This window comes from Capra hircus, chromosome 5 (assembly GCF_001704415.2).
Source record: "Capra hircus breed San Clemente chromosome 5, ASM170441v1, whole genome shotgun sequence".
In the NCBI taxonomy this organism is placed as follows: domain Eukaryota; kingdom Metazoa; phylum Chordata; class Mammalia; order Artiodactyla; family Bovidae; genus Capra; species Capra hircus.
In genome coordinates, this window is record NC_030812.1 from 101,424,549 (window position 1) to 101,451,456 (window position 26,908).

The 26,908-nt window shown below is 43.2% G+C and overlaps 2 pseudogenes; both read left to right on the plus strand.

The window, feature by feature from the left end:
- LOC102185816 overlaps positions 1 to 26,908 on the plus strand; it is a 298,507-nt pseudogene that overhangs the window by 103,076 nt on the left and 168,523 nt on the right.
- On the plus strand, positions 23,030 to 23,203 carry LOC102184979 (annotated as a pseudogene).

A 26,908-nucleotide genomic window follows, 5' to 3' on the forward strand; every position in this document is an offset into this window, starting at 1 on the left:
AATGCCATGGTAATCCAAGACTGCCCTGACCAGTAATGCTGAAGAAGCTGAAGTTGAGCGGCTCTAGGAAGACCTACCACACCACCTAGAATTAACACCCCAAAAAAAGACATCCTTTTCATTATAGGGTACTAGAATGCAAAAGTAGGAAGTCAAGAGATACCTGGAGTAACAGGTAAATTTGGCCTTGGAGTACAAAATGAAGCAGGTCAAAGGCTAACAGAGTTTTGCCAAGACAACACACTGGTCATAGCAAAAACCCTCTTCCAATACCACAAGAGAAGACTCTACACATGGACATCACCAAATGGTCAATACTGAAATCAGATTGATTATATTATTTGCAGCCAAAGATGGAGAAGCTCTATACAGTCTGCAAAAACAAGATCAGGAGCCAACTGTGGCTCAGATCATGAAATCCTTATTGCCAAATTCAGACTTAAATTTAAAAAAGCAGGGAAAAGCAGTAGACCATTGAGGTATGACCTAAATCAAATCCCTAATGATTATGCAGGAGAAGTGAGAAATAGATTCAAGGGATTAGATCTGATAGACAGAGTGCCTGAAGAACTATGGACAGAGGTTCATGACATTGTACAGGAGGCAGGGATCAAGATCATGCCTAAGCAAAAATGCAAAAAGGTAAAACGGTTATCTGAGGAGGCTTCACAAATAGCTGAGAAAAGCAGAGAAGTGAAAGTCAAAAGAGAAAAGCAAATATACACCCATTTGAATGCAGAGTTCCAAAGGATAGCAAAGAGAGATAAGAAGGCCTTCCTCAGAAATCAATACAAAGAAATAGAGGAAAACAATGGAATGGGAGAGACTAGAAATCTCTTAAAGAAAATTAGAGATACCAAGGGAACATTTCATGCAAAGATGGGCACAATTAAGGATAGAAATGTTATGGACCTAACAGAGGCAGAAGATATTAAGAAGAGGTGTCAAGAATTCACAGAAGAACTGTACAAAAAACATCTTCACAACCCAGATAGTCATGATGATGTGATCACTCACCTAGAGCCAGATGTCCTGGAATGCAAAATCAAGTGGGCCTTAGTAAGCATCACTATGAACAAAGCTAGTGGAGGTGATGGAATTCCAGCTGAGCTATTTCAAATTCTAAAAGATGATGCTGTGGAAGTGCTGCACTCAATATGCCATCAAATTTGGAGAACTCTCCAATGGCCAAAGGACTGGAAAAGGTCAGTTTTCATTCCAATCCCAAAGAAAGGCAATGCCAAAGAATGCTCAGACTACCGCACAATTGCACTCATCTCACACACTAGTAAAGTGATGCTCAAAATTCTCCAAGCCAGGCTTCAACAGTATGTGAACCGTGTATGTGAACCATGAACTTCCAGATGTTCAAGCTGGATTTAGAAAAGGCAGAGGAACCAGAGATCAAATTGCCAACATCTGTTGGATCATCAAAAATGCAAGAGAGTTCCAGAAAAACATTGTTTTCTGCTTTATTGACTACACCAAAGCCTTTGAATGTGTGGATCACAACAAACTGTGGAAAATTCTTAAAGCAATGGGAATGCCAGACTACCTGACCTGCCCGCTGAGCAATCTGTATGCAGGCCAGGAAGCAACAGTTAGAACTGGACATGGAACAACAGACTGGTTCCAAATTGGGACCGGAGTATGTCAAGGCTGTATATTGTCACCCTGCTTATTTAACTTATATGCAGAGTACATCATGTGAAATGCCAGACTAGATAAAATACAAGCTGAAGTCAATATTTCCGAGAGAAATATCAATAACCTCAGACACCACCCTTATGGCAGGAAATGAAGAACTAAAGAGCCTCTTGATGAAAGTGAAACAAGAGAGTGGAAAAGTTGGCTTAAAGCTCAACGTTCAGAAAACTAAGATCATGGCATCTGGTTCCATCACTTCATGGCTAATAGATGGGGAAACTGTGGAAACAGTGACAGACTTTATTTTCTTGGGCTCCAAAATCACTGCAGATGGTGTCTGCAGCTATGAAATTCAAAGACGCTTGCTCCTTGGAAGCAACATAGACAGCATATTAAAAAGCAGAGACATTACTTTGCAACAAAGGTTCATGTAGTCAGGGATATGGTTTTTCCAGCAGTCATGTGTGGATCCAAGAGTTGCAGCATAAAGAAAGCTGAGTGCCAAAGAAATGATGCTTTTGAATTGTGCTGTTGGAGAAGACTCTTGAGAGTCCCTTGAACTGCAAGGAGACACAGTCAATCCTAAAGGAAATCACTCCTGAATATTCATTGGAGTGACTGATACTGAAGCTGAAACTCCAGTACTTTGGCCACCTGCTGTGAAGAACTGTCTTATTGAAAAAGACCCTGATCCTGGGAAAGATTGAAGGCGGGAGGTGAACGGGATGACAGAGGATGAGATGGTTGGATGGCATCACTGACTTATGGCCATGAGTTGAGCAAGCTCCAGGAGTTGGTAATGGATAGGGAGGCCTGGCATGTTGCAATCCATGGAGTCACAAAGAGTTGGACATGACTGAGCAACTGAACTGAATTGAGACATGCTGAGTACGAGGACACAGGTAAGTAAGCCATGTCAATTCCTGGCCCACAAAAAGTGTGAGATACTAGGTGTTTGCTGACTTAAGCTGCCAAGTTCAGCACTAATTTGTTGCATAGCAACATGTAACTAATGCAAGGCTTCCCTTCAGAGTCAGAAGACAGCGGGTGAACAAGCTGGAGGTGTATATGTGAGCCTTCACTGCTTCATCCAGACGAGACTTCTTCCTTTGTGATCAGGTCTGCTGCCTGGTCCCACCTGAAACTGGGACCTAAACCACCTCTCTCTGTCTCATCAGTTCTTACCCAGTGTGCCAGGTTCCTGCCATCCTGTCAGGAACTGAGAAGTGAGTTTACTGTGACTACGAATCAGTTCCATTAGCTCTGAATTCGGGTCAGAAGTGAGAATCTTTCTTCTAACTTAATGAGATGTGACCACTGGGGCAGCATTCATACTGCTCAGGTCTGTACCCTGCCCCATGTGCTCTCACTCTGAAAACACAAGCGATGAATCAAAGAGGAAGCATCTGGGGAAATGCTGAACTCGAGAAGATTCTGATGTATCAGAAGGTTCAGTCTGGGGACAATCACAAAATACCACAGACTGACTGGTTAAACAACAGAAGTTATTTATCTTATCAGAGTTCAGAAGGTTGAGAAGATCACTTATCCAGGGATCTTCCCCAACGTAACACCCAGGAGCTGATTGGCCGTGGCAGCTAAGGACCTAGTGCAGCTGTCCCCAAGGCTCCCCTGTCCTACTACCCCAGAGCTGGCATGGTTCATTTTTATGACCCAATCACTTTTATTAGGGAACTTGTTGTGATATCTGATAATTTATTCCTCAATTTCAGATATTCTGATGGAATTAACATCCTGGACAATTTATGAAACATTCTGTAACAACTGGGAACATCTCTGGCAAACACTGTGACCACCCAATCATATTCTACTTTCCAACTTATTTCAGATCAAATACATTTAGACAGGATTGAGCCCTTATTTTGTATCATTTCAGGTTCTATTAACCTCACTATCCTTAGTTTTGTTTTAATTGTCAAACTTTTTCTTTCAGTTTCAACATCCCCAAAGTAGGATGTGAGCTCCACACCCAGGTGATCAGGTATGATGAGACTATACCCAGCCCAAATCTCCTGTGACCTAGTGACATTCAAATGCACCAATGAAATCCCCTGAAACATTTTCATAGTGTAGTTCCCCTGACCCCAAGTATTGTCACTTGTTCACAGGTCTTCACTCTCTCTTTTGTATCACCACTGCTTCACTGAACCTGTTCTCTTGGCACCCCCCCTCAAATACCCACCTGATAATAATTTGTCTCTCTGGCATCTGTTAGTACAACAAACTATGTTTTCCTTCACCTCTCCTTTATCCTGTCTGGTAGCCATACTTATCTGACCATCTCATAAAACGAAACAACAAACTACCATAGTGAACCCAATTCATAGAGGTCAAACCAAGCAGCTCTGCCATTAATGACACATCACAGACTGGAGGGCCAGGGGACTATGGATACAGAGACTTTTTTCCAGGGCCAAGGAAGTCCTTATGTTCCTTTGAGCACTTAACATTCAAGGAATCACTGTGTGACTGGGGTTTTCACCCAAGAATGTACTAAAGGCTGTGATCCATATTCTCATGCAATTCCCAAAAAGATAATGAAGATTTTCCTGCTGAGGATCCACTCCTAGAGCAGACAGGACTTACCTGAGCAGACTGCTCCAGCATCCCCGTCATGGGAAAGGCTTTCAGCAAGATGGTCTTTAATAGTAGGATAACTACACTCCGTGAGCACTGACTCTGTCCCATTGCAGTAAATATACTGAAACCAAATGGGGCCAATCCCTGGTCCAAAATGAGCCTCTCTGGAAGCATTAATGGCAGCTCCACACTCCAGCTGTCTGCACACCACAGCTGCTGCCTCCAGGCTCCAATTGTGGTCATTCACTGTGCCCCATTCTCCTTGGTACTTCACTTCCACTCTCCCCTCGCAGTGGTGGGCTCCGTCCTTCAACCTCACCTCCAGAACTACAGAGAGACACAGACACAGGAGAGATTTTAGGAGACCATGCAGTAGTATACAAATAAGTATTAAAAAGTGGAATCTCTAATTTCTAAAAAAAACAAAAACAAAACAAAACAAAAAACAACAACAACAACAAAAACAGAAAAACCCTCTGTTCAGCACTTCTTGACTTCTGTGGTGGAAACATTCCCACATGGCCAACTCTAAGCTCCCAATGTGCCATCACTGAACCTGGAGCAGGAATGGAGGCACCAGGTATTTCTCATGAGCCTGAGGACCAGCTCTGGGGACACCACTGAGGACAGGCATTTGGAGACTCTGGATGCTGCCCTCCCTGTAGATGTGCCGAAGGCTTCTAGGGCCCAGCTTCCCCATCTCAGTTACAGCCCATGACCCGGGATCCAGGGAGGAATTCTCCCTCTCCTTCCCCATCCATAGGGAGCATCTCATCAAGCTCAGGAACAGAGGGCTCAGCCAACAAGCTCTGAAATGTTCGGGTTATTCCTGCCACCTGGTGTTCACATCCTTGTGTAATCCCCAGTCAAATGTACCTAATAGCATGCAACTAGCAAATGGGCTTTGGCAAAAGTGATGAGAAGTCGCTTAAGAGATTAGACTTCACGACGACTCTGGTTTCCCCTGTTGGCCTGTTTTGCTCTCTCTCTTGCTCGGATGAAGCCAGCTGCCATGTCGTGAGCTGCATGTGAAAAGACCTTCATGACAGAGAATAGAGACAGGCCTCTGGCCAACAACCAACCAGGGACTTGGACTCTCAGTTCAACAGTCCATCAAAGTCTGAATACTACCAACATTTAGGAGAGTGTTTTGGACTGTGAAGAAGCTGATCACCGAAGAATTGATGCTTTTGAACTGTGGTGTTGGAGAAAACTCTTGAGAGTCCCTTGGACTGAAAGGAGATCCAATCAGTCCATTCTAATGGAGATCAGTCCTGGGTGTTCTTTGGAAGGACTGATGTTAAAGCTGAAACTCCAGTACTTTGGCCACCTCATGCGAAGAGTTGACTCTTTGGAAAGGTCCCTGATGCTGGGAGGGATTGAGGGTAGGAGGAGAAGGGGATGACAGAGGATGAGATGGCTGGATGACATCACCAACTCGATGGACTTGAGTTTGTGTGAACTCTGGGAGTTGGTGATGGACAGGGAGGCTTGGCATGCCACAATTCATGGGGTCGCAAAGAGTCGGACATGACTGAGCAACTGAACTGAACTGAACTGAACTTTGGACGCTATCCAGCCCTGGTTGAACTTTCAGATGATTGCATCCATGTGAGACATCATGAGTCAGAGGACCAGGTAAGCCATGCCCATTCCTGACCCACAGAAAGTGTGAGATACTAGGTGTTTGCTGACTTAAGCTGCCAAGTTTAGCACTAATTGGTTGTACAAGAATACATAATGAATACAGGGCTTTCCTTCAGAGTCAGAAGATGGGAGTGAACAAGCTGGAGGTGTATACGTGAGCCCTCACTGCTTTATCCAGATGAGACTTCCTGTGTGATCAGGTCTGCTGCCTGGTCCTACCTGGAACTGGGACCCAAACCACTTCTCTCTGTCCCATCAGGTCTCACCCAGTGTCCCAGGCTCCTGCTTACCTGTCAGGAACTGAGAAGTGAGTTTACTGAGACCTTGAATCCACTCCATTAGCTTTCAATTTGAGTCAGAAAATAAAAATTTTCATAATCTGATGAGACATGTTCCCTAGGCCACCATTCACACTGTTCAGGTCTACACCCCGGCCATGTGCTTTCACTTCAGTAACAGAAATGGTGTATCACAGAGGGAACATCTGGGGAAATGCTGAACTGGAGAAGATGTTGGTGTGTAGGCAGCTCATGCAGGTGACGACAAGAAGATACCACAGCTTGGCTGATTAAACAGTAGAAATGTTTTTATCTTATCATAGTTCTGGAGGTTGGGAAGTCCAAGATCAAGGTGCTGGCAAGTGGTGTCATTCTGAGTACTCATCTCTTCGCTTACTGACCATGACTCTTCATTGTATGTTCAGGTGACCCTTCCTAGGACATGGGCACCCAGAGAGAGGGAGGGTGATGTATCTCTCTCTTCTTATAATTCTTCCATTGGATTAGGGTCATGGGCTTCTCCAGTGACTCACCAGTAAAGAGTCCACGTGCAGTGCATGAGCCGCATGGAACACAGTTTTGATCCCTGGGTTAGGAGGATCCCCTGGAGGAGGAAATGGCAACCCACTCCAGTATTCTTGCCTGGGGAATCCCATGGACAGAGGAGCCTAGTGGCTACAGTTTGTAGGGTTGCAAAGAGTTGGACATGACTGAAGCAACTTAGAACACACACAAATTCTTATAGCCTTATTTAACCTCAGTTACCTTCTAAAGGCCCTGTCTCCAACATTGTCATAACTGGGGCTAGAGCTTTAAGCTACACATTTTGGAGGGGCACAGTTTTGTCCATAGGCCTGGGGAAGCTCATTCTAGGAAGGAAATACAGATACATGGGGAAGATGTAAAGGTTACAGTAGACACAAGGAGTCATCCTGAGAGGTTTACTCAGAGGTTTTTTAAGAAATCTCACATTGAGGTGATAGAATCCTAAAGGTACACAAGAAACTACTTTTATTAATACTACAATTATCTCTTGGAAGGCACGTCCTGTGCTGTAAATGCAGAAAACAGTCAGACCATGTTCCTGCCTTCATGTACCTTTTATCAAGTCAATGACACAAACAAACAAGCAGATTGCTTCATTACTGTGATAAGTTCCAGGAAATCCTGTCAGTAAATGTAGGTGTGCTCATTGAAGGTATCTTGTCTGTTGAAAATAAAATGGAAAAAACTCACCAAGAATTATCTGAAAAGCATTCGGTTCAGTTCAGTTGCTCAGTCATGTCCAACTCTTTATGACCCCATGAATCACAGCACGCCAGGCCTCCCTGTCCATCACCAACTACCAGAGTTCACTCAGACTCATGTCCATTGAGTCAGTGATGCCATCCAGCCATCTCATCCTCTGTCGTCCCCTTCTCCTCCTGCCCCCAATCCCTCCCAGCATCAGAGTCTTTTCCAATAAGTCAACTCTTCACATGAGGTGGCCAAAGTACTGGCGTTTCAGCTTTAGCATCATTCCTTCCAAAGAAATCCCAGGGCTGATCTCCTTCAGAATGGACTGGTTGGATCTCCTTGCAGTCCAAGGGACTCTCAAGAGCCTTCTCCAACACCACAGTTCAAAAGCATCAATTCTTCGGCTCTCAGGCTTCTTCACAGTCCAACTCTCACATCCATACATGACCACAGGAAAAACCATAGCCTTGACTAGACGGACCTTAGTCGGCAAAGTAATGTCTCTGCTTTTGAATATGCTATCTAGGTTGGTCATAACTTTCCTTCCAAGGAGTAAGCATCTTTTAATTTCATGGCTACAGTCACCATCTCCAGTGATTTTGGAGCCCCCTAAAATAAAGTCTGACACTGTTTCTACTGTTTCCCCATCTATTTCCCATGAAGTGATGTGACTGGATGCCATGATCTTCGTTTTCTGAATGTTGAGCTTTAAGCCAACTTTTCCACTCTCCTCTTTCACTTTTATCAAGAGGCTTTTTGGTTCTTCTTCACTTTCTGTCATAATGGTGGTATCATCTGCATATCTGAGGTTATTGATATTTCTCCCGGCAATCTTGATTCCAGCTTGTGTTTCTTCCAGTCCTGCGTTTCTCATGATGTGCTCTGCATATAAGCTAAATAAGCAGGGTGACAATATACAACCTTGACATACTCCTTTTCTATTTGAAACCAGTCTGTTGTTCCATGTCCAGTTCCAGCTGTTGCCTCCTGATCTGCATACAGATTTCTCAAGAGGCAGGTCAGGTGATCTGATATTCCCATCTCCTTCAGGATTTTCCACAGTTTATTGTGATCCACACAGCCAAAGGCTTTGGCATAATCAATAAAGCAGAAATAGATGTTTTTCTGGAAAGCATTAAACACCTCAAAGATAGGAACAAAATGTCTGGCCAGATCTGAAGATAAAATGGAAAGTCACTGAGATCCAGGAGCATGGAATGTGGTTTTGCCCTGAGGACACTAGACCATTCAGGAAAATGTTTGGCTTTTTTATCACTCATGAATGTGAGTAGGTAAAATCAAATCCCACACTTACACCCAGATGAGAATCCAGCAGAAGGCATTCTCTGTAGTAAGCCAGATACCAGTTGAAACAGGCAGGTTTAGCATAGAATATGATTCAGAGTTTGAATCTCTGGACTGTCCTGGTAATATCAATTTTTGCACTTGTATGAATGTGGTCCACTAATGATAACACCACAAAATCATGACAGAAAACATGTGAATCCCTTTCTGGAGTAAATTACCTTCTTCCTAGGTCTCAGTTATCCCTATAAATTTATAAATAAAGGAATCAGCATATTGTGTTTAAAAAAAAAAAAGAACACAAAGAAACCAAGGTCCATGAACACAAAACAACAGAAACTACTGAAGCAGACACAGAGACTTCTCATATTAGATATACCAGACTCTAGACCATACAACTTTCACATGTACTATATTTAGAGCTTTGCAGGTTGGGCTAGTGGTAAAGAATCTGCCTGTCAATGAAGGAGATATAAAAGACATGGGTTCAATCCCTCGGTCAGAAAGATCCCCAAAGTAAAAAAAAAAAAAATGGTACAGTATTCTTGCCTGGAAATTTCCATGGACAGAGTAGCCTGACAGGCTATAGTCCATGGAGCTGCAGAGTCAGACAGGACAGAGCAAATGAGCACTGGAAGAAATAAAAATTCACTGCTGAAGAATCTTCAGGGGACTAAAAAATGCATAAGAAATTTAAAACTTAACTCTATGTATGAAAATGTACTTCTTGATATTAAAAAGTTTGTATTAGATTTCCCCTCTGAAAAAAATAGAAATAATAAGTGAAAAAAGGCTGAAGAAATTACCTGAAAGACTACACAGAAGGACAACAACAACAAAATATGAAAAATACAGAAAAGAAAATCAGAGACAGAAAACAGTGAAAGAAGTTTAAAATAGGTTAAACTGAAATACCTAGAGGAAGACAGGAAGAGAGACACATAGAGATGCAATATAGGAAAGAGAATTTAACAGATGCAATAATAGAAAAGTATTGGCTGAGAAATTTCCAGAAATGATGATAGATTTCTGGATGTAGAAAAGGTAGAAGAACCAGAGATCAAAAGGCCAACATTGGTTCAATCATAGGAAAAGCAAGAGAGTTCCAGAAAAACATTTACTTCTACTTCATTGACTATGCTAAAGCTTTTGACTGTGTGTATTAGGACAAACTGTGGAATTCTTAAAGACATGGGAATAAGAGACCACCTTACCTGCCTCCTGAGAAACCTGTTTGCAGGTCAAAAAGCAACAGTTAGAACCAGACTTGGAATAATGGACTAGTTTAAAATTGGGAAAGGAGTACATAAAGGCTGTATATTGTCACCCTGCTTATTTAACTTATATGGAGAGTACATCATGTGAAATGCCAGGCTGGATTCAAGATTTCACAAGCTGGAATCAAGACTTCTGGGAGAAACATCAATAACCTCAGACATGCAGATGACACCACCATTAAGGCAGAAAGCAAGGAGGAAAAAGAGTCTCTTGATGAAGGTGAAAGATGAGTGAAAAAGCTGGCTTAAAACTCAAAAATGAACATCATGACCTCTGGTCCCATAACTTTATGGCAAATAGATGCGGAAACAATGCAAACAGTGACAGACTTCATTTGCTTGGATTCCAAAATCACTGCAGATGGTGACTGTAGCCATGAAATTAAAAGACACTTTCTCCTTGGACTTCCCTGGTAGCTCAGACGGTAAAGTGTCTGCCTACAATGCGGGAGACCTGGGTTCAATCCCTGGGTCTGGAAGATCTCCTGGAGAAGGAAATGGCAACCCACTCCAGTATTCTTGCCTGGAAAATCCCATGGATGGAGGAGCCTGGAAGGCTACAGTTCATAGGGTCGCAAAGAGTCGGACATGACTGAGCGACTTCACTTCACTTCACTTTCTCCTTGGAAGATAAGCTATGACCAACCTAGACAGCATATTAAAAAGCAGAGACATTACTTACTGACAAAGATCCGTTTAGTCAAAGTGATGGTTTTTCCAGTAGTTAAGTATGAATGTGAGCTGGAAAGAAAGCTGAGTGCTGAAGAATTGATGCTTTTGAACTGTGGTGTTGTAAAAGATTCTTAAGAGTCCCTGGGACTGCAAGAAGATGCAATCAGTCAATCCTAAAGGAAATCAGTCCTGAATACTCATTGGAAGGACTGCTGCTGAAGCTGAAGCTCCAATACTTTGGCTACCTGATGTCAAGAACTGACTCATTTGAAAAGACCCTGATGCTGGGAAAGATTGAAGGCAGGAGAAGGGGACAACAGAGGATGAGACGGTTAGATGACATCACTGACTTGATAGAAATGAGTCTGAGCAAAATTCTGGGAGTTGGTGATGGACAGGGAAGCCTAGCATGCTGCAGTTCATGGGGTCACAAAGAGTCAGAAATGACTGAATGACTGAACTGAACTGAACATTCAAGAACTCACTGTGTGAATCGAATGCTAAGCTAAGTATGCTCTAAAGGCTGTGATCCATATGCTCATAGTTTCTCTGGGAATAAAACTGAAAGTTTTCCTGCTAGAAATACCCTCAAAGACCAGACAGTACTTACCTGAGCAGACTGCTCCAGCATCCTTGTCATGGGAATGGCCCTCAGGACGATGGTCTTTAACAGTAGGATAACTACACTCTGTGATAGCTGACTCTGGCCCTTTGCAGTAAATATAATGAAACCAAATGGGTCCAATTCCTGGTCCAAATTTAGCCCCTTTTGGAGCATCAACAGCACCTCCACACCCCAGTTGTCTGCACACCACAGCTGCCTCCTCAATGCTCCAGTTCAGATCATTCACTGTGCCCCATTCTCCTTGGTGCTTCACTTCCAACCTCCCCTCACAGTGGTGGGCTCCATCCTTCAGCCTCAGCTCCAGATCTGCAAGAAATACCGAGACATAGGAGAGATTTTAGAAGACAGTGCAGTGATATGCTATTAAGTATTTTTTAAAATCTCTGAGAAAAGAAAAATTGCTGTGAATAACATTTGTTGAATTTTATGGTATAAACATTCCCACAAGGCCAACTCTAAGCTCCCAATGTGCCATCACTGAACCTGGAGCATGAAGGGAGGCACCAGGCATTTCTCACAAGCCTGTAGAACCAGCACCAGAGACACCACCGAGGACAGACCTCCAGATACTCTGGACGCTACCCTCCCTGTAGATGTGCCCAAGGCTACTAGGGCCCAACTCCCCCATCTCAGTTACAGTTCCTGGCCCGGGACCAGGAAGAAATCCTCCTCCTCTTTCCCTGTCCATAGTAACCATCTCATCCTGCTTATGAAGAGAGGGCTGGGGCAATAGGCTCCAAAGTGTCCTGATTATTCCTGTCACCTGGTGTTCACATCCTTGTGTGATCCCCACACTCAAATGTACCTAGTAACGTGCGTCTAACAAATGTAATTGGCAAAAGTGATGAGATATCACTTAGATTAGCTTTTAAGATGACCATGGTTTCCTCTTATTGAGCTATCTTTCTGTCTCTCTCATTCTGATGAAGCCAGCTCTCACAATGTGTCCTACTTACAGGGAGACCCTCATGACAAGGGATGGAGGCAGGCCTCTATCCAACAGTCAGCCAGGGACTGAGACTCTCAGTTCAACAGTCTACCAAGGTCTGAAGGCTGCCAGCACCCAGCTGAGTATGTTGGATGATATCCTCCTCTGGTTGAACCTTCAGATGATTGCATCCATGGGAGACATCATGTCAGAGGACACAGTGCCATCTCCATTCCTGACCCCCAGAAAGTATGAGATGCTAAGTATTTGCTGACTTAAGCTGCCAACTTCAGGACTGATTTGTTGCACAACAACACATAACCAATCCAGGGCCTCCCTCCAGAGTCAGAAGACAGCGGGTGAACAAGTTGGAGGTTATACATGAGCTTTACCTTCTTCATCCAGATGAGATTTCTTCTTGTGCAACCAGATCTGCTATCTGGTCCCACCTGCAGCTGGGACTCAAACCACCTCTGTCACATCAGGTTCCCACCCAGTGTCCAGGGTCCCGCTTTCCAATGAGACCTTGAATCAGCTTTGAATTCAGGCCATATACTAAGAATTTTTCTTATAATCCAGAGAGACAGGGTCCCTGGGGCACCATTCACACAGTTCAGGTCTACACTCCGCCCATGTGCTCTCTACTCTGGAAATAGAAGTGGTGCCTCACAGAAGGAACATCTGTGGAAATGCTAAACTGGAGAAGATCCTGGTGTGTAGTTGGGTCAGGCAGGTGACCTCAAGAAGATACCACAGCTTTGGCTGATTAAACAGCAGAAATGCATTTTTCTTATCAGAGTTCTGGGGGCTGTTAAGTCCAAAATCAAGGCGCTGGCAAGCTGTGTTCATTCTGACTTCTCTGATCTTGCTGTGCAGTTTGCATCCTTCATTGTGTGCTCACCCAGCCTTTCCTAGGACATGTGCACAGGAAGACAAGAAAGGTGATCCCTATCTTCAAGTGCTTATAGTATCACCTACAGTGTTAGAGCTACACGCATATAATCTTGTGGATGCGTACTTAGTTGCTCAGTCGTGTCCAATTCTTTGCGTCCCCAAGGACTGTAGCCCACTAGGCACCTCTGTCCACAGGGTTATTCAGGCAAGTACACTGGAGTGAGTAGCCATTCCCTTATCCAGGGGATCTTCCTGACCCAGGCATCGAGACCCAGTCTCCTGCACTGCAGGAAGCTTCTTTACCATTTGAGCCCCTAGGGAAGCCCCACTGTAATCTTCAGTTCAGTTCAGTTCAGTTCAGTTGCTCAGTCATCTCCGACCCTTTGTGACCCCATGTACCGCAGCATGCGAGGCCTCCCTGTCCATCATCAACTCCCGGAGTTCACTCAAACTCATGTCCATCGAGTCGGTGATGCCATCCAGCCATCTCATCCTCTGTCGTTCCCTTCTCCTCCTGCTCCCAATCCCTCCCAACATCAGGGTCCCAATTAGTCAACTCTTTGCATGAGGTGGCCAAAATATTGGAGTTTCAGCTTTAGCATCAGTTCTTCCAATGAACACCCAGGACTGATCTCCCTTAGGATGGACTGGTTGGATCTCCTTTAGGATGGACTGGTTGGATCTCCTTGCAATCCAAGGGACTCTCAAGAGTCTTCTCCAACACCACAGTTCAAAAGCATCAATTCTTCAGCGCTCAGCTTTCTTCACAGTCCAACTCTCACATCCATACGACTACTGGAAAAACCATTGACTAGACGGACCTTAGTCGGCAAAGAAATGTCTCTGCTTTTAAATGTGCTATCTAGGTTGGTCATAATTTTTCTTCCAAGGAGTAAGCGTCTTTTAATTTCATGGCTACAGTCACCACTTGCAGTGATTTTGGAGCCCCCCAAAATAAAGTCTGAGACTGTTTCCACTGTTTCCCCATCTATATTCCATCAAGTGATGGGACCAGATGCCATGATGTTAGTTTTCTAAATGTTGAGCTTTAAGCCAACTTTTCCCCTCTCCTCTTTCACTTTCATCAAGAGGCTTTTTAGTTCCTCTTCACTTTCTGCCATAAGGGTGGTGTCATCTGCATATCTGAGATTATTGATATTTCTCCCGGCAATCTTGATTCCAGCTTGTGCTTCTTCCAGTCTAGCGTTTCTCATAATGTATTCTGCATACAAGTTAAGTAAGCAGGGTGATAATATGCAGCCTTGTCGTACTCCCTTTCCTATTTGGAGCCAGTCTGTTGTTCCATGTCCAGTTCTAACTGTGGCTTCGTGACCTGCATATAGGTTTCTCAAGAGACAGGTCAAGTGGTCTAGTATTCCCATCTCTTTCAGAATTTTCCATAGTTTATTGTGATGCACACAGTCAAAGGCTTTGGCATAGTCAGAAAAGCAGAAATTGATGTTTTTCTGGAACTGTCTTGCTTTTCCAATGATCCAGCAGATGTTGGCAATTTGATCTCTGGTTCCTCTGCCTTTTCTAAAACCAGCTTGAACATCAGGAAGTTCACTGCTCATGTATTGCTGAAGCCTGACTTGGAGAATTTTGAGCATCACTTTACTAGCGTGTGAGATGAGTGCAACTGTGTGGCGGTTTGAGCATTCTTTGGCATTACTTTTCTTTGGGATTCAAATGAAAACTGACATTTTCCAGTCCTGTGGCGACTGCTGAGTTGTCCAAATTTGCTGACATGTTGAGCGCAGCACTTTCACAGCATCATCTTTCAGGATTTGAAATAGCTCAACTGGAGTTCCATCACCTCCACTAGCCTTGTTCACAGTGATGCTTTCTAAGGCCCACTTGACTTCACATTCTGGGATGTCTGGCTCATGTGAATGATCACACCTACAGAAGCTTAAATTTCTCATACATACCTGACACCTAAAATTGAGAGGAATAAACTCCAAAAGTTCAATTTCAACTAAAGTAATGAAAAGGTCAGCTATTCTAATCTTATATCTGCTGCATCACCACCACTTTGACTTACCTTCATATCAGTAAAACATTTCCTGAAAATATAGAAAAGAGATAGCAGTAGCAGGAAACTGGTGACAAAGATTAATAGAAGAAAATGGAAAGTGTTCATAAAATCTTGAGAACCTAGGTTAGAGCAATGGTAAATAGGACTTCCCTCGTGGTTCAGATGGTAAAAATCTGCCTGTAGTACAGGAGACTCGGGTTTGATTCCTGGGTTGAGGATGGAATAGCAACCCACTCCAGTGTTCTTGCCTGGAAAATCCCATGGACAGAGAAGCCTGGCAGGTTAGAGGCCATGGGGTGACAAAGAGTCAGAACGAACTTGGAGACTAAACCACTGCTGCCGCCAATCAGAGAGTACAAACCACAGTCAAATTTTAAATGCCAGAGCACACCCAATCTGTTTCTTATTAAGTGTGTCCCAACTGGAATTAATATCAAGACACCAATTTTCTAAATATAATATTAGAAGTACCAAAATCACACAAAGTTTCAAGAAAACATATTCCCTTTTTATTTAGATGCTGATTCATCAAAATGTAGGGCCTCCTGTAAGGTTTCACAAGTTTATCTGCAATTCGAACCATAATTAAGACATTATGACAATAAGAAATGTTACGGGAAGAGTGACTCACTGGAAAAGACCCTGACACTGGGAAAGATTGAGGGCAGAAGGAGAAGGAGGCGGCAGAGAATTAGGTGGCTGGATAGCATCATCAACACAATGAATGTGAGTCTGAGCAAATTCTGGGAGATAGTGAAGGACAGGGAAGCCTGGTGTGAGGCAACTCATAATATTGCAAAGATTCATACATGACTTAGCGATCGAACAACAACAACTGGAAATGCCAAAAGACATGTTTTCTTAAAACAATAACTCCAATACAATATTGTAAAGTAATTAACCTCCAATTAAAATAAATTTATATCAAAAACAATAACTCCTAACTGAAATTCAAATGCCCCTTAAAATAATTATTTTAATAATAATATTGTAATAAAGAGAGTGAAGGAAAACCTTTGAGGAGATCAACAGATATTTAGCGTAGACTATGGTTGGGATTTCACAGATGTATGCTGATCACCCCACTCATCAAGTTTTACTAACTACATATGGCTTTTTGTATGTCAGTCATACCTCAATAAAGTACTTGTAAAAAAGGGAAGAAGTGTTTTCTTTGAGACCTCAAGAATATCATCAAAGATCTGCTAAAGGTGAGATTGGAAAAGATAATTTTCCAGTTATTTTCCCCAACAAAACACAGAGAGCTGATTGGCTGTGGCTGCTAGGGACCTACTTCAGATGTCCTCAGGGTGAACCTTTGAAAGATATCATCAAGTTGAGTGACCCTTTCCTAAGACCCAACCACGTGTTTTAGGGAACTTGTGATATCTGATAATATCTTCCTCAATTCCAGCTATTCTGCTGGGACTAATGTCCTGAAGAATTCATCAAACATTCTGATAACAACTGGAAACATCTCTGGCAAACACTGTGACCACCCAATCACATTCTAGTTTTAACCTTAGTGCAGGTGAAATACATATAGTCAGGTTTGAGCCCTTTTTATGTGTTATTTCACGCTTCTTACCCTCACTGCCCTTAGGTTTGCTCCAACTTCAGTGTTGTAAATTTAAAACTTTAGGTTTTTCTGCAGCCTCAACAACCCCACAAATAGGAGGGGACCTCCCCACCCAGGTGAACAGGTGCACCTGTGTAAGATTAGCCCCTGCCACAAATCCCCCTTCTTGCCCTCCCCTGTGACCTAGTGATATTCAAATGCACCCTTGAAATCTCCCTTTTCCTAGTATACCTCTACCCTGACCCCCAGTATTGTCACTTCTCCATGGGTGTTCACACCCCATATTGGGTTCCCACTGCCAGGTGGATCCTGGTCTATTGGCCCCTCTCCCATGTACCCATCTTATGGTCTCTGTCTCTCTAGGACCAGTGAGTATAAAACACTTTGTTTGCCTGCTTCTCTCCCATATACCATCCTGTTGTTGCACTTGTCTGACCATCTCATGAAAGAATACAAAAATGAAATGATGAAACTAATTAATCGAGGTCCAACCTGACAGGTGTACATGTATGACTCATTTGAGCTCACCTCCCTCCCTCCTATGAGACACATCACAGAGACTGGAGGAACCAGTCACTGTGATCTGAAGACTTTCTGTCCAGGCTCAGCTCAGTTCAGTTGAGTCACTCAGTCATGTCCGACTCTTTGTGACCCCATGGACTGAATGCATGCCAGGCCTCCCTGTCCATTACCAACTCCCGGAGTTTACTCAAACTCATGTCCATTGAGTCGGTGATGCCATCCAACCATCTCATCCTCTGTTGTCCCCTTCTCCATCCCCTTTCAATCTTTCCCAGCATCAGGGTCTTTTCCAATGAGTCACTTCTTCACATCAGGTGGCCAAAGTATTGGAGCTTCAGCTGCAGCATCAATCCTTCCAATGAATATTCAGGACTGATTTCCTTTAGGATGGACTGGTTGAATCTCCTTGCAGTCCAAGGGACTCTCAAGAGTGTTCTCCAACACCACAGTTCAAAAGTATCAATTCTTTGGTGCTCAGCTTTCTTTATAGAAAGCTCAGGGCCAAGTCAGACCTTACATTCCTTTGAGTACCTAATGTTCAAGAAAGCACTGTGTGACTGAAATCTTCATCCAAGTATGAAGTATAAAGACCATCCTGGTAGCCAGTGGTTAAGTATAAAGACCACCATCCAAGTAAGTTCTAAAGTATGTGATCCATAGTCTCATAGCTATTCTGTGAATAAGACTGAGGCTTTTTCCGCTGGGAATCCCTCTTAGACCATAGGGCTTACCTGAGCAGACTGCTCCCGCATCCTTGTCATGGGAATTGCCCTGAGGGCGATGATCTTTAACAGGAGGATAACTACACTCCGTGATAGCTGACTCTGGACCTTTGCAATAAATATAACGAAACCAAATGGGGCCAATCCCTGGTCCAAAATGAGCCCTCTTGGGAGCATCAATGGCACCTCCACACCCCAGCTGTCGGCACACCACAGCTGCCTCCTCCATGCTCCAGTTCAGATCATCCACTGTGCCCCATTCTCCCTGGTGCTTCACTTCCACTCTCCCCTCACAGTGGTGGGCTCCATCCTTCAGCCTCACCTCCAGAGCTGCAAGAGAGACACAGGACACAGGAGAGATTTTGCAGACTTTTACCAGTGGTGTGCTGGTAAGTATTAAAATATGAATACTGTATTCTCTGGAAAAATCACTGTGAATAAAAAGTGTTGACTTCTGTGGAATAAACATTCCCACCATGGCCAACTCGAAGCTCCTAATGTGCCATCACTGAACTTGGAGCAGGAAGGGAGGCACCAGGTATTTCTCAGGAGACTGTAGAACCAGCTCCAGGGACACCACTGAGGACAGGACTTCAGAGACTCTGGATGCTGCCCTCCCTGTAGATGTGCCCAAGGCTACTAGGGCTCAGCTTCCCCATCTCAGTTACTGCTCGTGGCCCAGGATCCAGGGAGGAATCCTCCCTCTCCCTCCCTGTCCGTAGGGAACATCTCATCCAGCTTAGGAACAGAGGGCTGGGGTAACAGGCTCTGAAGTGTCCCAATTATTCCAGCTGCCTGGTGTTCATGTCCTTGTGTAATCCACACTCAAATGTACCTAGTAACATGCATCTAACAAATAGAATTTGACAAAAGTGACCAGATGTTACTTTAGCAACTCCGGTTTCTGCATTAAAAAGGAGTTCATTTGTAGGAACATTATAGATGGAGACATTACTAGTGTTCAGAAACATTTAAAATTCTCTTTTTGTGAGCATGTGGAAATAGTAATACCCAGGAATGTTCTAAAGGCTGTGATCCATATTCTCATAGTTATTCTAGGAATGAGAGTGAGGCTTCTCCTGCTAGGGATTCCCTTTTGGACCAGATAGCACTTACCTGAGCAGACTGCTCCAGCATCCTTGTCATGGGAATGGCCCTCAGGATGATGGTCTTTCACAGTAGGATAACTACACTCTGTGATAGCTGACTCTGGCCCTTTGCAGTAAATATAATGAAACCAAAAGGGTCCAACTCCTGGTCCAAATTTAGCCCCTTTTGGAGCATCAACAGCACCTCCACACCCCAGTTGTCTGCACACCACAGCTGCCTCCTCCATACTCCAGTTGTGATCATTCACTGTACCCCATTCTCCTTGGAGCCTCACTTCCACTCTCCCCTCACAATGGTGGGTTCCATCATTCAGCCTCACCTCCAGAGCTGCAAGAAAGACACAGACACAGGACACAAGAGATTTTTGCAGACAATGCAGTGGACTGCTGGTAATTATTAAAATATGAATACTCTGATGCCTGAAAACAAATCCCTGTGAATGGCATTTCTTGACCTTTGTGGTATAAACATTCCCACCATAGCCAACACTAAGCTCCCAATGTGCCATCACTGAACCTGGAGCAGGAAGGGAGGCACAGGTATCTCTCACAAGCCTGTAGAAACAGCTCCAGGGACACCACCAAGGACAGGCCTTCAGAGACTCTGGATGCTGCCCTCCCTGTAGATGTGCCCAAGACTACTAGGGCCCAGCTCCCCCTCATCTCAGTTGCAGCTAGTGGCCTTGGATCCAGGGAGGGATCTTCCCTCTCCTTCCCTGTCCATAGGGAGCATCTCACCCAGCTTAGGAACATAGGACTGTGGTAACAAGCTCTAATACATACCAGTGGTTCCTGTCATCTGGTGTTCATGTCCTTGTGTAATCCCCACACTTGGGTGTATCTAGTAACATGAGTCTAACCAATGGAATTAGATGAAAGTGATGAGATGTCACTTAAGAGATTAGTTTTTAAGACAATTCTGGTTTCTCCTGGTGACCTATCCTGCTCTCTCTGTCTTGATGAAGCTAGTTGCCACATTGTGAGCTTTGTATGGAGAGACCCCCATGATAAGGAACCGAGGGAGACCTCCAGCTCATGGCAGAAAGGGACTGGTGCTCTCAGTTAAACAGTCCACCAAGGTCTGAATGCTGCCAACATCCAGGTGAGTATGTTTGGGCGATATCTACTCCTAGATGAACCTTTTAATAAATGCCGGCCTGTGATATATACCATATGTCTATAACTGGTCCCTGACATATATGGGCACCTGTACCTGGCCCCTCAATGCCAACTGGGTGCACACTTCTGGCACTGACTCCAGTCACTGCCACTGTCTGCCATGGTCCCTAGCCACTGGACCTGGGGGTACTGTTGTGTATACTAACAAACCCTACAGCCACTTCACATCTCCTGCAATGTTTTGCCAAAGTCCTCAGAGTTGTCAGAGCACCTGAATTCAGTATACATCATTCAGACAGATAATCAATTAGAAACAGGGGATTTGAAGAACCTAATAAACAAATGGACTTAACAGACATATACAGAACATTTTATCCAACAGCATCAGAATACATATTCTTCTCAAATACACACAGAATATTTTCTAGACTAGATCATGTTAAGCAACAAAACAAGTCTTAACAAATTCAAAAATATAGAAATATTATCAAATATATTTTCTGAGTACAGCCATTTGAAATTTAAAAATCAGCAATAGGAGGAAACTGGCAAAATCACAAATATGTGGAAATTCAACAACAAGCTCCTGAATAGCCAATGACAAAAAAGAAATCCAAAGGCATATCAAAAATATTCTGAGATAAACAAAAGTAGAAACACACATTCCAACACTATATACTGCATCCAAAGCAGTTATAAGAGGAAAATTTATAGTGATAAATGCATACTTAAGAAAAAAAGAAACATCTCAAATAGACAACCTAATATGACAAATCAAAGAACTAAGAGAGAAGAACAAAGTAGACCAAAATCTAGCAAAGGAAGGAAAAACAAAGATTAGAGCATAAATAAATGAAATAGAATATAGGAAAGTGATAGAAAAGATTAACAGAGGTAATTCTTGAAAGAAATAAACAAAAATGACAAACTTTAAGCTATACTAACCAAGAAAAAAATGAGAAGACTGAAATAAATAAAATCAGATAGGAAACAGGGGTCATTAAAACTGATATAACAGAATACAAATCATAAGAGGCTACTATGGAAAATTATAGGCCAACAACTTGGATAATCCAGAAAAAATGATTCAGAAATTTTTGCTGGTGAATTCTATCAAATATCTATACAAGAAAACATCCATTCTGTTTAAACTCTTCTAAAAATTGAGGAATGAGCACTCTGCAAATCATTTTACATGGCCTACATTAGCCTAATACCAAAGCTATGTAAAAACACTACAAGAAAGGAAAATTACAAGCCAATGTTCCTGATTAATATAAATGCCAAAATTCCTAACAAATTTAGCCAAGTGAATTCAACAACACATTAAAAAGATTATATACTGTGAGCAAGTGAAATTAATCTCTAGGATGCAAAGATAGTTCAACATGTGTAAATCAATAAATATCATACACCACATTAATACAATGAAAGATAAAAATCATAAGATCATCTCAGTAGATGCAGAAAAGATGTTTGACAAAATTCAACACTCTTCAATTTTTTACCTCTCAAAAACTGGATATAGAAGGAACATTTCTCAGTATAATATAAATCGTATATGAGAAGCCCATAGTTAATATCAAATTCAATGTTTCTCTAAGATCAGGAATAACATAAGTATGTCCTCTGTTACCAATCTTAATCCACATAGTACTGGAAGTCCCAGCCAAAGAAATTAAGCAAAAAGAAATAAAATTATCCAAATAGAAAAAGAAACTTTTCTCCGTTTGCAGAAGGCATGATATTATATATAGAAAATTCTAATAGTATACCAATAAAAACAACTGTTAGAACTAACAAATTCAGTAAAGTCACAGGGGACAAAATCAATCTACAGAAATTGGTTGCATTTCTACACACTAACAAGGGAACATCTGGGAAAAAAAGAAACAATCTCATTAAAACTGTATAAGAAACCATAAAATATTAAGAATATATTTAACCAAAAAGATGAAAGGGCTATACACAAAAATCAATAAGACTAATGAGAGACATTGAAGAAAACACTAATAAAATGGAAAGAGAGCCCATATTCATAGATTGGAAGAATTAATATTGTTAAAATGTCTATACTACCCAAAGCCATCTATAGATTCAAAGCAATTCCAATAACATTTTTCACAGAAATAGAAAAAAATCTTAAAATTTGTGTCAAACCACAAAACTTCAAATAGTCAAAGCAATTTTAAAGTGAAAAAGAGAAAATAATAGCAAAACTGGAGGTGACTTGCCTGGTGGTCAAGTGGTTAAGAATCTGCCTACCAATACAAGGGACACAGTTTCCATCTTGGGCCCAAGAAGATCCCACATTCCACAGAGTAACAAAGCCTGTGTACCTAGAGTCTGTGCTCCGCAACGAGAGAAGGCACTGCAGCAAGAAGAGTGAGCACCACAGGGAAGGGCAGTCCCGACTTCTGCAACTAGAGGAAGCCAGTGGGAAGAAACAAAGACCCAGTGAAGCAAAAATGAAGATAAAACAAAAACAAATAGAAAACAAACAAACAAAATAAAGCTAGAGAGACTTCTCTGGGAGTCCAGAGGTTAAAACTTTGCCTTCTAATGCAGGGGGTGCAGGTTGAATCCCTGGTCAGAGAGCTAAGATCCCAAATGCTTTGTGGCCAAAAAAATAAATAATACAAAGTAAAAATAAAACAGAAGCATTATTGTAGCAAATCCAATAAAGACTTTGAAATGCTCACATCATCAAGGGACTTCCCTGGTGGTCCAGTGGTTAAGAATCCACGTTCTGGGGAAGTTGGCCGTGGCACAGAGGCAAGTTGGAATCTGTCTGGAAAGACTGAGAAGTTGCTTTGTGTTACAGACAACAATGGATACCCAGAATGTTCAGCCCTCTAAGCAGCAACCAATGATATATATCTGTGGAGAATGTCACACAGAAAATGAAATAAAATCAAGGGATCCAATCTGATGCAGAGAGTGTGGATACAGAATAACGTACAAGAGAATGACCAAAAGACTGGCGGTTTTAGATGCTTGGTGAAACATGAAGTTCAGACGAATATCTTACTTGGATTTGGTGTTAATGTTGTATAGATTTTGATTAGTGTACTTTACGAACACAACTATATACATAAGATTTCATTTTAAAAACCTTACTGAATTTAGATAATCACGATGGTGTGATCACTCACCTAGAGCCAGACATCCTGGAATGTGAAGTCAAGTGGGCCTTAGAAAGCATCACTATGAACAAAGCTAGTGGAGGTGATGGGATTCCAGTTGAGCTGTTTCAAATCCTGAAAGATGATGCTGTGAAAGTGCTGCACTCAATATGCCAGCAAATTTGGACAACTCAGCAGTGGCCACAGGACTGGAAAAGGTCAGTTTTCATTCTAATCCCAAAGAAAGGCAATGCCAAAGAATGCTCAAACTACTGTACAGTTGCACTCATCTCACATGTTAGTAAAGTAATGCTCAAAATTCTCCAAGCCAGGCTTCAGCAATACGTGAACCGTGAACTTCCTGATGTTCAAGCTGGTTTTAGAAAAGGCAGAGGAACCAGAGATCAAATTGCCAACATCTGCTGGATCATCGGAAAAGCAAGAGAGTTCCAGGAAAACATCGACGTCTGCTTTATTGACTATGCCAAAGCCTTTGACTCTATGGAAAACTGGAAAATTCTGAAAGAGATGGGAATGCCAGACCACCTGACCTGTCTCTTGAGAAACCTATATGCAGGTCAGAAAGTCACAGTTAGAACTAGACATGGAACAACAGACTGGTTCCAAATAGGAAAAGGAGTATGTCAAGGCTGTATATTATCAACCTGCTTATTTAATTTCTATGCAGAGTACATCATGAGAAACACTGGGCTGGAAGAAGCACAAGCTAGAATCAAGATTGCCGGGAGAAATATCAATAACCTCAGATATGCAGATGACACCACCCTTATGGCAGAAAGTGAAGAGGCAATAAAAAGCCTCTTGATGAAAGTGAAAGAGGAGAGGGGAAAAGTTGGCTTAAAGCTCAACAAAACAAAGATCATGGCATCTCATCCCATAACTTGATGGGAAATAGATGGGGAAACAGTGGAAACAGTGTCAGACTTTATTTTGGGGGGGGGGCTCCAAAATCACTGCAGATGGTGACTGTAGCCATGAAATTAAAAGACGCTTACTCCTTGGAAGGAAAGTTATGACCAACCTAGATAGCATATGCAAAAGCAGAGACATTACTTTGCCGACTAAGGTCCATCTAGTCAAGATGTTTTTTCCAGTAGTCATATGGAGGTGAGAGTTGGACTGTGAAGAAAACTGAGCACTGAAGAATTGATGCTTTTGAACTGTGGTGTTGGAGAAGACTCTTGAGAGTCCCTTGGACTGCAAGGAGACCCAACCAGTCCATCCTAAAGGAGATCAGTCCTGGGTGTTCTTTGGAAAGAACGATGCTAAAGCTGAAGCTCCAGTACTTTGGCCACCTCATGCAAAGAGTTGACTCATTGGAAAAGACTCTGATGCTGGGAGGGATGAGGGGCAAGAGGAAAAGGGGACGACAGAAGATGAGATGGCTGGATGGCATCACTGACTCAATGGACGTGAGTTTGAGTGAACTCTGGGAGTTGGTGATGGACAGGGAGGCCTGGTGTCCTACAGTTTATGGGGTTGCAAACAGTTGGACTGAGCAACTGAACTGAACTGAACTAATGGCTTATATAAAGATATTATTTTTTGTAAAAAAAAAAAAAAAGAATCTGCCTTCCAATGCAGGGGTCTCAAGTTCAGTCCCTAGTTGGGTAACTAAGATCTCACATGCTGCAGGGCAACTAAGGCCATGCACTACAACTACTGAACCCTCTGTGCACTCAAGGCTATGAATCACAGCTAGAGAGAAGCCCATCTGCTGCAGGTGGAGAAGCTCATGCTGCAATAGATGCCACATGTTACAGCTAGGAGTTCACATGACATAAGTAACGGAACTGCATGTTGCATAAAGATCAAATATCACAGGTACTGCAGGCAAGACCTGCTGTAGCCAAATACATAAAAACAACTTTTATGGCAATGATATGAAAATAGACACATCAAGCAATTAACAGAACTGAGAGCCCAAAAATAAACCCGTGCATGGACAGTCAATGAATGTTTGACAAGGGAGGCAAGAATACTCAGTGAGGCAAGCATGGTCTTTTCAGTAAATGCTGTTAGGAAAACTGGATATTTACATGCAAAAGAATGAAACTAGATCCCTATCTTAGTACCACAGGAAAATAGACACAAAATAGATCAAAGACATAAATCTATTTAAGACCTGAAACCACAAACTCCTAGAAGTAAGCATAGGGGAAAGCTCCTGGATGTGGATATTGGCAATGAATTCTTGGGTATGACAGCTAAAGCACAAAATCAAAATAAACAATGGGACCATGTTAACATCAACCTAAAAAGCTCCCGTAGAACAGAAGAAACAGTACACAAAATGAAAAGACAATGCGCAGAATGGAGAAAAAGAACTTTCAAATCATGTACCTCATGAGGGGTTAATATCCAAAATATATAAGGAACACATATGACTCAATAGCTAAAAGAGTGCTCCCTACAGAGTCACAGCAGATCCTGGGAGGGGAAAAGACCATCCCAGGCCCCCAGCACATCAGGAAATGTCACAGGGACTGGGGCAGGGACTCAGGAAATTATACACCTGGGGCTGCGCATCAACTGATCTCTACAGACAAGAGGTCCCCTCTCCTGGCTGTGGACTCCCCTCCTCCACAATGGACACCTGGTGGGAAGAGGTGAAGCCAGCAGGCAGAGCCTCTCACAGAGCCCAGTGCTGGGCAGACACGGCAACAAGCAGAGGGGGCCCAGGGGACGGAGGAGAGGAGCCAGAGAGAGGCAGGCAGGGGCACAACTATCTCTGGTCCAGTTACATGCAGCAGCATGACATCCAGCCCTGTGGGGACCCTATGTGCTTCACAGACCAGCAGACTCAGTTCCTGCTCAGCAGCCCTGTTTCTCTCAAACAGACAGGCTCCACACACACTCACTCTCTCTCTCTCTCTCTCTCTCTCTCTCTCTCTCTCTCTCTCTCTCTCTCTCTCTCTCACGTACACATGCATCCTCACACACACAGACACACACACACACACATCTTCAGACACATGCACACACCCTCCCTCACCCTCACACACACACACAGCCTGACACACTACATATACACACCTAAGCACAGAGCCCACAGGAGCATAGACACAGGAAACACAGGGACCCTGGGGCAGTGCTCACACACCAGGCATGTGGAGCGTGTGGGAACAGTCCAGAGTCCCAGCTGGGGTCAGTCATTGGATCCCCTACACACTGGGAGTCACTGGGACTCTAGAAGCTCCCTGAGAACAACGGAGATAGTGGAGGGACTCAGGGTGACCCAGCTCAGTCCAGACCAAACCTCACTACTCTGTAAAATCTGCTCTTACAACCAGTAGACCACCCACAGGTGAGGGACCAGTATTCACAGTCACCGTGGTTCCTTTTTGCTCAAAAACACTGAGGCCAGGTTCCACAAGTCCAGACACCTTTCCCTTCACCAAGGCATCCACTCCCTGCTGTGGACCCAGGACAGAGGGGCAGCTCTTACCTTGACCACCCACCACGGTTCCAAGGAGGAGGACACAGAGTCCCCACAGGGAGAGGTGTCTGCCCAGAGCCATCCTGAGCCCACGTTCTCAAGGTCACAGTCTCAGCTGCAGGAC